Genomic DNA, 13330 nt, shown 5'->3' with positions numbered 1-13330 from the left:
AGGTGGGCCACATACCCCTATATTGTACCTGTCAGGTAGGAGCTTACCAACCACCTCTCCCCCTTGCCCCCTCTTCCCTTCTTGAATTTAATTGTGTTTTTCCTCTCATGTGGGCCTACAGTTGTTCACCTACTAATTTCACATTAGTATTGAGTACATGGGATACTTGCTTTTCCATTCTTGAGATACTTTACTTAGGAGAATGTTCTTCAACTCCATCTAGGTAAACACGAAAGATATAGTCTCCATCTTTTTTATGGCTGAATAGTATTCCATGGTATACATACACCAGAGTTTACTATATTTAGCCAGCAAATCTTTCAGAGTCCCCACAAGGTAATTGTGGCCAGGTTGGCCATGGGGTCAGCCATACCATGGAAAGCTCAGTAGAAATGCTGACACTGGGCTAGGTACTAGGCACTCAGATCTGAGAGGAGGTTCACTGGGGTTCAGGGAAATTGAATATGGTGGTTCTGAAGAAAAACACCTTTTGTGTAGGAAGAATGGCCCATCTCAGTAAGTTACGGACCCACCACCACCTGTAGCATGCAATGGGTCCCATAGATAGATAAGGCAGGAACTCTGCTCTACTGATGACCACAATTTAGGATGTCATTATCAATCACCCCTGTGTAGCAGTTCAGATGTGGCAGTTAAGACAGAGATTCTGGAGCTAGTGTGTCTGGGTATAAAGCCTAGCTCCACCACTTTCTAGCTGTATAACTCTATGCACACTAAATTCATTCCATATTCTCATTTGTAAAGTGGGGATGTTAATTGTAGAAGCTAAGGAAATTTTACCCTGAAATATGACTACTTAACATAAAGAATATATTGAATGAAAGGTCATTCACAACCAGAAAGCTTTGGAAGGGGCTTTCCCTCTATCTGCATAAAACCAGACTGATCTGATCAGGGGATCAAAGAGGGGCAACTGATTTCCTTTCCTTCCCCTGAATGCTAGTAGACCTAACCCAAGTCATTTAAAATACCATACCTGTCTCTCAGGTTAACTTACAAGTCAATCTGTTTCCTCTGTCTATTCATCCCCCCAGCAACCATTTGCATACTCCACAGTCTCTCCCTCCTTCGAAAAGGCATGTATAAAGGTATCTGTGATTCTGTCTATGCACATGGTATTTGGAAATTAACCTTTCTCTTATTAATCAACCTTAACTGTGAGTTGATCATTCAGCAAACTTTTAGGGAAAAAGGCGTAAGTTTAACTGTGATCCCTATCTGATACAGCAGCTACCGAAAAGGGTTGTGGGCATGGGCAATGAATTCATACACATAGAATCTTTAGGATAGAGGCTAACAGGCACCAAGTGCTTAGTGCTATGATTATCATTAGAGTCCCCAATTACATACCAGTTGTTGTAGCAGGCCCGTCAAGTACATTCTCTCTGAATCTTAAAATAACCATGCAAGTTGCAAATTTTTCTTATTTAATGATGCAGAACCAGGCCCAGAGAAGCCAAATGACTTTCTTTTTCTTTCTTTTTTTTTTGAGACCGAGTCTCAGTATGTTGCCCTCAGTAGAGTGCTCTGGCATCACAGCTCACAGCAACCTCAAACTCCTGGGCTTAAGCAATTTTCTTGCCTCAGCCTCCCAAGTAGCTGGGACTACAGGCACCTGCCACAACACCCGGCTATTTTTTTGGTTGCAGTTGTCGTTTAGCAGGCTGGGGCCAGGCTCGAACCGGCCAGGCTCAGTGTGTGTGGCTAGCACGCTGCTCACTGAGCTATGGGTGCCGAGCCCCAAATGACTTTTTGACGTATGCAAGGTAAAGGCAAAATCAAAACCTAGATCTGACTCCTAATTCCAGGCATTTCCCAGCATTGCCCCCTTATATGAAGTCTAAAGTGATAGTGACCTCAAAATCACAGGTCTGTATCCACAGCATCTTCCAATTTCTCTTGGAATTCAAAATCTGGCTTTGGTATAGCAGATTTTTCTGATATGAGACACCTAAATATTCTTCTTTGGGTAAGAATGGAAGAGATGACATCCTCATGATGCAAAAACATTAGAAAATAAACTGTAAGGACAAGCATCTTATTTCTCTCAAATAAAATATATCATCAATTTCTTCCATAGGTAAAAGGTCTAGTTAAAATTGAAAGGCAATATAGTAAAGCCATTGACAAAGTGTCCTTATAATGTTCTTTTCTTAGAACTTGAGGGAACATAAAGAGGCCCCAAATGTGCATTTTAAAGAAGCTGAAATTGGTCCGGTGCTCTTTTAATCCTTTTAAATGAAAAGGTTTCTCTCTATAAAAGCTAAAAATAATTTGGCTGGAAATGCTGTACTGAAATAGACCCCCAGCTCATTTCAAGGGCTCGTAGGCAAAAGCAGGTTGATTTTACTTTGCATTTTTTAAAAACCCTATTTTCAGCTAGTTGTAAGAATTTTATATTACATTCTTCTATGCAAAGACTAGCTATAGTTTTAGGAAAAAATATAAACAGAATCTTATTATTAACAACTAAGCAGCCATGCTTAGCTCACTGAAGCTGACACCTGTTAAAAGACTAACAGTCTTAACACTGGGTGAAGGGAGGTTTCATTGTTTACCAATATTTCTGATAGTTTCATATTCAAATCAACCCAGTTCATACTTAAAGCTATGGGAAGCTCTTTAGTGCTTAAATAAACAGTTTTTGATACATAATTTGGTTTGACGAAAGTGTGCAAAAAATAATTAAAACTGTAAAGACTATAATGCTCCTATTTTGACTTCATTTTGTAAATCAATGCCTTCATACTGTTGCAGAGTACTCAATAGGGAAATGTGATGCTGGTGCTCATGACACTGAATGGGTAATGAGTTACCTAGCCTTGTAGCCACATAGAAAATAAGTCTTTCATTGCAGCCCAGTCTAATGCATAGACACACATTCTACTGGGTGGGCCTGAAAACCATGCATGCTTTGTTTTCCAGACAGACACAAAATCGTGCCCACGAATGACCTTCAACCACACACTGAACTAGCAAAGAGGGGAGAGTCCCTGCAGCTGGGGAAAGCAGGTGCTTCTCATGCTTTGTGGGTGCCCCAATCACTTTTTAAAAGCCCAATCAAGGTTACTCAATGTATGTCAGGATAGTTTTCTCTTTCAAAGTTCAATTAACTCACAGAGATCCTGATAAGATTCACAGGCATTATTTCAGATCAGTGTCTGATGTAAGGAAAGAGCTGGACTTGGTAAAAAAAAAACCTTTCCCAAGGTTTCAAAATTTAGATCTTGGACTGCATTGAAATCCCAGCACTGCCACATTTTGCAGTGACCTTGGGTGCACTGCTTAATCTGACTTTCAATTGGTCTTCTATAAACAGTATAATATCTATTCCTACTTGCATCTCTACAAATGCACAGAACTCTGTTTGGCACAAAGGTGTTCTGTTAAATGACCAGAAACCTTTTACTTGGAATACTAAAAAATGTATAGGAGTCAATAATGTAAAAAAGAAATTCCAGCTGCCAGGTTAAGTGGATAAACTAAACACATGCATCTAATTTCACTCTCTTGCAACCCCACTAAGACTCATTAACAGAATCAATCATATTTTTAAAAGACAAACACAGGAGAATAGGACAGGGGACAAAAGCAAGATTGTGGAAGCTGCAAAACAGACGAATGGTAATCAATATCAGCAGGTGAGAAAAAAATGGAAGAAAAGTGGCTCTCACATCAATAGAGAAAAAAACTGAAAATGGGCATCAAACTCCTCTGGAACTGGAGGTAAAGGGGGCAGCAAAAGTACAAAGGCTAGAGAGAAAGTTGTCTGAGAAGTTGATACATCTAGCTCCTCTTTCCAGGCTGCTGAGGGGTGGCACATTCTGGAGGATCACTTCCTAAAGAGGATAAAACACAGGGCATCTAGCCTGGCAGCCATAGTCAGGCCATGAGTACTACGTACTCTACCCAAAACAGTTATATTAAGTGACCAGATGTATGCCAACCCCTGAATGCAGACACTACCACCTTCACTCAAGGAGCTCCCACACTGGATGCCAGACCTACCCCTCCCAGCAGGAGACTGGAAGCCTTCTCTAGGACATCTAAGTTACCCAAGGTGAAAGACCTAAAGACACATTGGTGTTTCCCAATAAACACCCAATCCAGATCATTCTATAGTGAAACAAATTCAACAAGCTCCACCAACCTGCTTAGAGATTCACAGTAGATTTCTAGTTCCCAAGCAACCAAGGATTATCAGACATTTGAGCAAAGATTCCACCAAGGAGGACAAATCAATACAAGCAAACAGAAGAGCAACTTAGTGGGAACACAGACTACACAGCTAGAAGAAAAATTAGGCAAATAAATATCAGTGATATCCTTGAAAAGATACTGCATCCATGAAATAAGATAATTATTTAAAAAACCCAGAAATTAAAAATACAAAACACATTGTTGGAATTGAAATATATTATGTGAAATCAAAAATAGAAATGTTAGAAGATATCTCCCCCTAATGAGACCAAGTACAAAGAGATTAAAAATAGGAGAAAATAGAAACTCACATAACTGCTATGGAAATTCTAGCTCTTAAATGTTAGTTACAGAATGAGGAGGAAAATGGAGAATAAAAAAATAGTCCAAGAAAATTTCCCAGAATTAGAAGATTGAGGTACCAGCATGAACTGATGCACAGTATGTCACAGAATGTTCAGGATAGTGAATAAAAAATAAATCCATATCATGGCCCATTAGTATGACATTTTTCAGGGATATCCAACCATTTTTTCCCCTCTGCCACACACTGGAAGAATAAGAGTTATCCCGGGCCACACATTAAATACCCAAACACTAACAAAAGCTGATGAACAAAAAATGGTCCATGTATACTTTTTGTGATATCTGACACCACAGATAAGCAAAGAAAGTCCTCACAAAATCAGCATGGGGCCTGCAGGCTGTAGATTGGACACCCCTATTGGGGACAAAAAGATTTTACAATCTTGCATAGAGGAAAATAAATAAGGTCATAAGTAGCCTATTAGGAATTAGAAAGGCTTCACACTTTTCTACTCCAATAGTAGAAACAGAAGACAATAGACTAATGGGTTAATTGTCCTTTCGAATTTTGATTTGCAACTTTGAATTCTACTCCCAAACTCTCATCAAGTGTCATGGTAGAATGGACATCTTCAGGGTGGCTAGGCCTCAAAAAATTTCCTTCCCTCATACCTTTCTCACAAAGTTACTGGAAGATGTGCTCCACCAACACCAACAACCAAAGAAGAACATAGAAGAAAAAGAAGCTCTAACACAGGAAAGATGCCAAGGATGGCTCTGGATCAGAGTGCAGGATGATCCCAGAATGATAGTTGTACACTAAAAGAAGAAGGCAATTAGTCTAGATTGGAGCAGTCTGATATGAGAGAGGTGCACACTAAGGATTCACATTGTAAGATGCTTGTTGCCATCAAACCTGAAAACAATAACCAGGTAAACCAGTTCCAGATTCTTCTGTTTTGCTTTTCCTGGCCATTGGCTGATGAGATTCCTGCTCTTCTGTGCTGCCTGAACCAGAAGAAGACTCTCATTTTACTCTGCAGAAGCGTTCTGCTTTGACCTTTTCCTGGGAGCCAGAGGCAGGTGGCAGGGAGCTGCAGAACAGGAAGCTCAGAGTAACCTGTGGCCCCCATTGACCACCTTCCTGCCGTGCGCTCAGTACCTGGCTCTGCACTACAGAGCTGTTGGATGCCCTACCTGTAAGGAGCTCCATTTTCCCCACAGATTTATTCATGGCCTTGCCCACAAACTTCCCCACAATAAGATCATGGAAACTGAAGCCAGAATTCTCCCAGAGACTTGGCTCAGCTTACTTTCTCTTGGGACCTTCATCAAGCAAAAGCAATGTCTCCTCTTTCTTGTACAGCTAGGTTTGTGCTTGCTGGTCAGTCTTCGAAACTGACTAACATATTGCATAGGGATACATACATTGGCCGAGAAGCTACAAAGAGAAGACACAAGTTACACGAGTCAGGGTAATAGCTGTCTCTGGAGGGAGGGAGTGTAATGCAACTGGGGAAAGGCACAGAAAAATGGCCTTTAAGGAACTGCCATTGTTCCATTTTTTAAACAGGGGGTGGGCTCATGGGTGTTTATTATTCTTTATATTGTACCTACATTTACTAAACATTCTGTTCTATTTAGAATACATTTCACAATTTACAAGATGATTTGGGTCACAGACTGTTACAAATGGTACAAGAATCTGTACCATTTGTCTCTGTTGTTCCCTGAAACAGCAGTAGACAGTCTGTCCTTGTCATCATGATCCTTTTATGTGCCCCAAGACAGCAGTCACTGAAAAGCAATTCTAGAAGACACTTTATGGTAGGAACAAACAGAACAAGACCCTCTGTAATTAGCTTTCAAGTACAGCCATAATGAGAAATGCCTTAGTGTTCCTCGACCAGTGGGAATCCTGCAAGCTGACAGGCTTCTAAGCGAAAATACTAGGCAGATGAGATGGCTCTCATCACTTCCCCAACATGACTTAGTCTTATTTGAACACACTGGCAATTCCAAAATAAATACGCTAAACAACAGGTTCACTTTCTCAGTGTGATTCGGATGAAGCAGCAGAGATATTTACCATTAACTACTGACCCATGTTTGGTCAATTTCCTTAAATGCTACATAGGCTATGTTCATACCACCATGACTAAAAGTCACTTTTCTCGAAAGGCATTTTGTTATTCAGTTACATTAAGCTGCTCCAACAGAAAAACTCTCTCTAAATTCTCATGTGCTGAATATTTCTCTTCTGCGTGCACTAAAAGTAAAAAGAAACTGCTCTACAGCAGTCACAAAGGATGGAAGATGCTGCAGCCCAAGCCTCACGCTGTTCAGCCATCTGGCTGAGATATGGCCTGCCTTCCCTACTGCCAACAATGTTCCCTGACCTCTTTTGGGATTCACGTCGAAGTTCAGACACAGAGAATCAAAACCAACTGGCCATTGATTTAAGTAAGAGCATCCTTCACTCACCGAACTAAAATAGTGAAATAGCTGCCTACACCATATTAACACAAATGGACTCACACCCAACTTTTCTAAAATATCAGAACCAAAATCTTCAGAAAGAATTTTTCCCAAACATAACTTGAAGAAGATTGCTTCTTTGTGAATAGGCTTGCTCACCTCTTAGAAGACTCAGTGAAGTGAATCAAGATGTGGGCAAAATACACTTTTTCATCAGATGTTTCTGACAAAGTATTAGCCATCGGTAATGTCTCTTCTCCAAGATCAGAGCTTCTTAACCTACACACTGGAGTCACATGGGGAGTTTTAAAAATTACTGGTACCCAGGTCCCACTTCCTGAAATGATTTACCAGGTCAGGGGTGGGGCATGGGTTACTTGAGTTTTAAAACTTCCCCAGGTGATTCTAATGTGCAACAAAGGTTGTGAACTACGGTCTATTAGAGAATAATGTGACTTTACCTCCTGTCCAAAATACAAGCTAACATTTCCCAGAACCCACCACTGCTAAGTAATTAAGGGCACAGAATGTTGAGTTGGGCTGCCTGGCTTTGTCACTCACTGGCTGAGTGATCTTGGGCAATGTGTTAATATATAACTGCCCTGCGCCTCAATTTCCTCATCTGTGAAATGGGCTAATATAAGTACCTATACATCACAGTATGGTGGGTATTAAATTAGTTGATATTTACAGAAAGCTTATAACAATGGCTATGACACAGAACCTGCCTTAGAAATGTTTTATTAAACTATCCAGCCAGTTTCCGTCAAGCCTCAATGAGAAACTAAAGAAACTGCAAATGTGCTAATTAAAATAATTCAGAAATCAGATTAAACTTTCTCTAGGATGCCAATAGCACATTTCCAGGACAAAAATCCCTCAATCTTTTTGTGCTTCTTATTTTTATTATGGAACTTTAACCAGCCCTGGCAAAAGGGGTAATTTTGACATCCAAGAGGGGAATTTAACATAGCACAGCAAAATTCTTTAATGCTGTGCCCACCCTTCTTCTCATCATTCCAGACATCTACGTCTTTGTTAATATCCTGGCGTGAAATTGGAGTGTTGTATTCCCAGGAATGGGGAAGAATGGCTTTAGAATCCCAAATTTTTCTTTTCAAAGAAGTATGTCACTGCCTCAGTCAGAAGATAAAGGAATATTTTTTCAAAGGGCTCTCAGTAGCCTTGCAGAAAACAGAGGTTCCTGAATTTTTCTCACTTTAATTTTTTTTAAAAAACTGCGTGCCAAGCACCACACACAGAAATCCACTATTTCTAAAAGATATTTCAACCAGGAGATCAAAACTGAATGCAGGCGTGAAATGTATGTGTGAACCGATATTTTGCTGCATAGCTATTCAACTATACAGGTAAATATAAGATGGTATTTGAGGAAAAAATTTTTTCATACATGTAGCTCATAAACACAGAGAAAGCCTGATGGCAAACATTTCTGAGTCCCTCACACTGTCTTCCACTAATAATATAATTGGTTCATTATCAAGGCAGTACAAAAATGTCGCAGAAAAGTTCGAGAGAGGCACTTCAAATAAGTTCAGTTTTCCTTCAAAAAACCAATACTTTATTTCTCTAATGCCATGGAGTCACTTCTTAAAAATAATAAAAACTCCCTTCAAAATGTGCAAATTACTCATCAGACTCTGCTGAGACAGCATGTAAACAGTTCCAATATTTCTACAGGGCAATTTGGTACCAGATACCAAAAGCATTTACAACATTGTAACCTAATTCTTTGTACCCTAAATTAACCTGAAATGATTAAAAAAAAAAAAAAAAGCATTTACAGACACTTCTAATCCAGCATTCAGCTTCTAAGGACTTATCCTTAGGAAGTAACTGGACACTCATGTAAAAAACGCACGTGTAGGGAAGGTCATACTAACATAGCTTAATAACACAAAAGGCTATTGGTTACCTAGGGGATAGACTATTCACACAATGTAGTCCCGTGACATAGAAACATATTAAGTGGAATGGAAACAATATCTGCAATAGGACCACAGAGAATGGTATAATGGACAATGGCCACTCAGAAGGGGGCAGGTGGGAGGGGATATGGGAAGAAATACTACCTACTGGGCGCAGTGTACATTATTCACATGATGAGTACATTAATTATACACTCTACAATTCATCCGCGTAACCACAAACTGCTTGTATGCCTAAAGCTAACAAAACATAAATAAAAAATAAAATTAAAAATATTTTAAAACATCAGTAAGGTAACTGTAGTTAACAATAATTGATTATACATTTTGAAATAGCTAGAAGGGAATAATTAAAATGTTTCAAGTGAAAAGAAAAGGTAAATGTTTAAGGTGAAGGGTATCCCAATTACTGACTTGATTATATGAATGTATCAAAGTATCACATTACCTCAAAAACATGGAAAGCTAGTATGTATCAATAAAAATAAATTAATTATTTGAAAAAGAATAAAAGAAAAATATCTGCAATAATGTTATCATGAAAAGGTGGTTATGTTATTTAGATAGCAGGGCTCCATTTTTGTACAAAATAAGGATACTAATCATTGAAAAAGCATATGAGAGGATGTAAAGCAAAGTGTTAAAGGAAGTTATCTCTGATTAATGAGATTATGGAAAGTTTTCTTTTGGGCAGTAATTTCTAATGATTCAATGGTTATGGCTGATGCAATAAAAATGAGTAAAACATGAGATAACACTGTTAGAATAAAATGTAATAAAGATATATTGAACAATACAATATACATATATAATAAAGAAGGGGAACAGGACACTTTTTTACTTTTCCCATGTTTCTGAAAAGTTGTCTATAACGAGCTTCAGAAATGGCACCTAGGAAGGTTACCACATAGCTCTTATCTATTAAGAAATGGTCAGAAAACAAAGGCAGTGGAATTGAACATTTTAACCAAATACTGTCTGCTGATGGAGGGCTGCGCATTCCAGATTCTGCTGTAAGAAGAGTCAGCAGTGAAGTTTTGGGGAACTATGGTATATGCTAACAGTTCAGTTACCTCACTTTGTTCTCTTTAAATGGTTATCTCAAATAATCTCCCAGAGACATGAATTGCCCAAAGGAAACAAATGTTTAAAGCAACTAAAAGCTTAGTGTCTCCAACTTACTTCCTTTTTTTATGCAATTGTTATCAAATCATAACTGTATGCATTTATGGGGTACAATGATGATTTGATACACAATGTGGAATGCTTAAATCAAACTGATTAACATAACCATCGCCTCACTTATGTTTTGTGGTAAGACATTTATAATATACCCTTAGTTATTTTGGATTGTACCCTTGCATTGTGCACGTTAGGTGAGATCCCACCAAATACCCTCCCTCCACTCCTCCTCCCCTCCCCTCTTCCTCCTCTCTCCTCCTCCTTTCTGGATTATGTTTGTGTTTTATCATTCATATGAATGTGTAAGTGATCATATATTGGTTTCAACAAATTGTGGCATACGTATACCACGGAATACTATGCAGCCACAAAAATGATGGAGACTTTACATCTTTTATGTTTATCTGGATGAAGCTAGAACATATTCTTAGTAAACTACCTCAAGAATGGAATGGAAAAAAGCATCCAACTTACTTCTTATTTCTTATAAGCTCTGCCCTCCCCATCTCCCTCTGCTTTGCTGTATTTCCCCAATTCTCTCATATTTGCTAAAGGCTGGGATCCCTTCCTACCAGGGACCTGGCTGTGTCAGAGAAGATTCAAGGGATTCCAGGGTTTGATGAAGCTCATAAAGCAAAATGATAGAACTTTGGAGCTATCCAAAATGCACTTGGTGGCCTGCACAGTGCCTCACACCTGTAATCCTAGTACTCTGGGAAGCTGGGACAAGTGGATTACTTGAGCTCAGGAGGCTAAGACCAGCCTGAGCAAGAAAGAGACCCCCATCTCTACCAAAAATAAAAAAATAGAAAAAAAAAACCTAGCTGGGCATCATGGCAGGTGCCTATAGTCCCAGCTACTTAGGAGGCTGAGGCAGGAGGATCACTGGAGCCTAAGAGTTTGAGGTTTCTGTGAGCTATGATACCATCACATTCTACCTAGGGTAACAGAATGAGACTCTCTCAAAATCAAAAAACAAAAACAAAAAACTCACTTGGTAATCTTAATTCTGACTCAGAATTGGTTCTCCTCTTTCCCACCTTCTTTTGAAAATAATTTTTATTTTTTATATGCCTTTAATTGATATATAGTAGCTGTACACATTTTGGGCGTACAAGTGGTATTTTGATATCAACATGTAATAAACAAATCAAGGTAATTGGGATATTCAGCACCTCAAACATTTACCTTTTCTTTGTGTTGGAAGCACTATAATTTTTCTCTTTTAGCTACTTTGAAGTATATGTTATAATTTCCCTACTATACTATTAAATATGAAATAATTTGGGGTGTGCAGAAAGGTTGCAAAAAAATACAGTTCCATAATGCTTTATTCAGCTTCCCCTAATGTTAATATCTTAAATCAGGTGATACATTTATCAAAACTGTTGATATTAAGTTAACACTGGTGTGATACTATTAAGTAAACCACAGACCTTGTTTGAATCTTACCAGTTTTCTCACTAATGTCTGTTGTTGGTGCAGGATCCGACCCGGGATCCCAGCTTGCATTTAGTTCACACATTTCCTTATTTGTTTCCATCTGTGATAGTTCTTCAGCATTGGCTTGTTTTTCTGGACCGTGACACTTTTTTCAAGAGTACTACAGTTACCACCTTGAATGCACCTGGTCTCGCTTGATCTCAGAAGCTAAGCAGGATTGGACATGGTTAGTACTTGGATGGGAGACCATCTTTTGTTTCCTCAAAGCTAAAATAGATCTGAGACCAGTCCTTCTAAACACACAAAGCATAGATATGTTCCTGCAGAATCAGGAAAAAGGTGAGTCTTAAAGATGGTCAAGGCAAGTTCATTAGTGCTCTGATGGGACCTTTAGTCCTATGCACATGCCTCAGATGTCAGACCATGAAATGACAGAATTATAGAAAATCAGAGTTGAAAGTGGCTTTCTAAAATTTATAGATGAATGCTACTAAAAGTGTGGTCATCAGTGCTTGGGTGCTTGTTAGAGATGCAGTCTGCAGCCCCAGTCACTCAATCAGTAGCTACCAGTGGTGGGGGACCAGGTACCGTCCTATTTCCTAGCTCTACAGGTGTGTGGGTCTTACCTAAGTGAGAACTACTGTTGTAGTGTAAGAAACTGAAGCACAGCAAGAGTATACTGTCTTCACAAAACTGGAGAGAAAAAACACAATGAGACATCTAAATAAAGCTATATTAATTTTCCTGCCCTATTTCAAGATCTGCAATGTGGTACCTGAAGGTCTCTGGATTTTCTTCCATTCCTGGCTGTCTTCTCATTTTTACAATGCTATAATGGGAGAAACTGTGGCAAGCAATAAAGAACAACACAGCCTCTGGAGCATGAAGAAGCTAAATCAAGCTCTCTTTATAAACCACTGGATTAATGAAATTCATCATACATGGGGGCTCTGGGATGTCAACTGCATGCAAATCACATCTGAAAAGCTAAAGTGCAGACTTCTAGATTAGTTCCCAGAAAATTGGAATAGCAAATGCTAGCATAGGAACTTGACTACCTATTAATCAAAAAGAAGAACTGAAGTTCCTTATCTTATTTTCTCAGGCTGTCTTCCTCCCACTTCATGCCAAGACTCAGAGAAGAGCTCTGAAACGTAGGCAGTTCTATCTCACAAACAAATCTGGAGTCCCGAAAGATCATTTTTAGGTCATTTGAAACCTGAATACATTAACTCATACAAACAATCTTATACATGGTCTTAAATACCTAATCAACAATGGATTTACAATAAAACTAATATTAGGAAGAAATCAAATCATTTAAAAATGCTTCCACTGGGTACAGGACGGGGGGTTCTACTTCTGATAAGGAAGAATGTTGGGGGAGTGTTCTTTGTATACTTGCTTTGGAAAAATGCCATTTTTAATTGAATTACTTGTCTTTTTATTATTGACTTGTAAGATTTCTTCATATATTCTTGGTACAAGTCCCTTTTCAGATGTATGATTTGCAAAGCTTTCTCCCATTCTGTGGGTGGTGACATCTGCTTTTTGCTTATCATGCTATATCTCTCTGAATCATTAAGTAGCAGAGAATATCAACTTATACCCCACTACTCCCTGGCTCAGGTAGTGCCACCACACAATATCCAGCTTTCTCACTGCATGGTTGGCACTCAGGACCTCATCATTACTCTTCCCTCAGCCTGGATGGCTTCTGGAGCACATGGCCTGGGACCTCAATTGACTCA

General features: G+C 39.0%; 1 protein-coding gene across 1 annotated transcript in view; it reads right to left on the bottom strand.

Annotated features, from left to right (window-relative positions):
* The window catches only part of TSPAN7 (tetraspanin 7), a 125170-nt gene that overhangs the window by 69645 nt on the left and 42195 nt on the right, over positions 1-13330 (bottom strand). The window lies entirely within an intron of this gene.

The sequence above is a fragment of the Nycticebus coucang genome, chromosome X (assembly GCF_027406575.1).
Source record: "Nycticebus coucang isolate mNycCou1 chromosome X, mNycCou1.pri, whole genome shotgun sequence".
NCBI lineage: Eukaryota > Metazoa > Chordata > Mammalia > Primates > Lorisidae > Nycticebus > Nycticebus coucang.
Note: the sequence above shows the minus strand (reverse complement) of the source record. Positions and strands in the feature narration are given on the sequence as shown.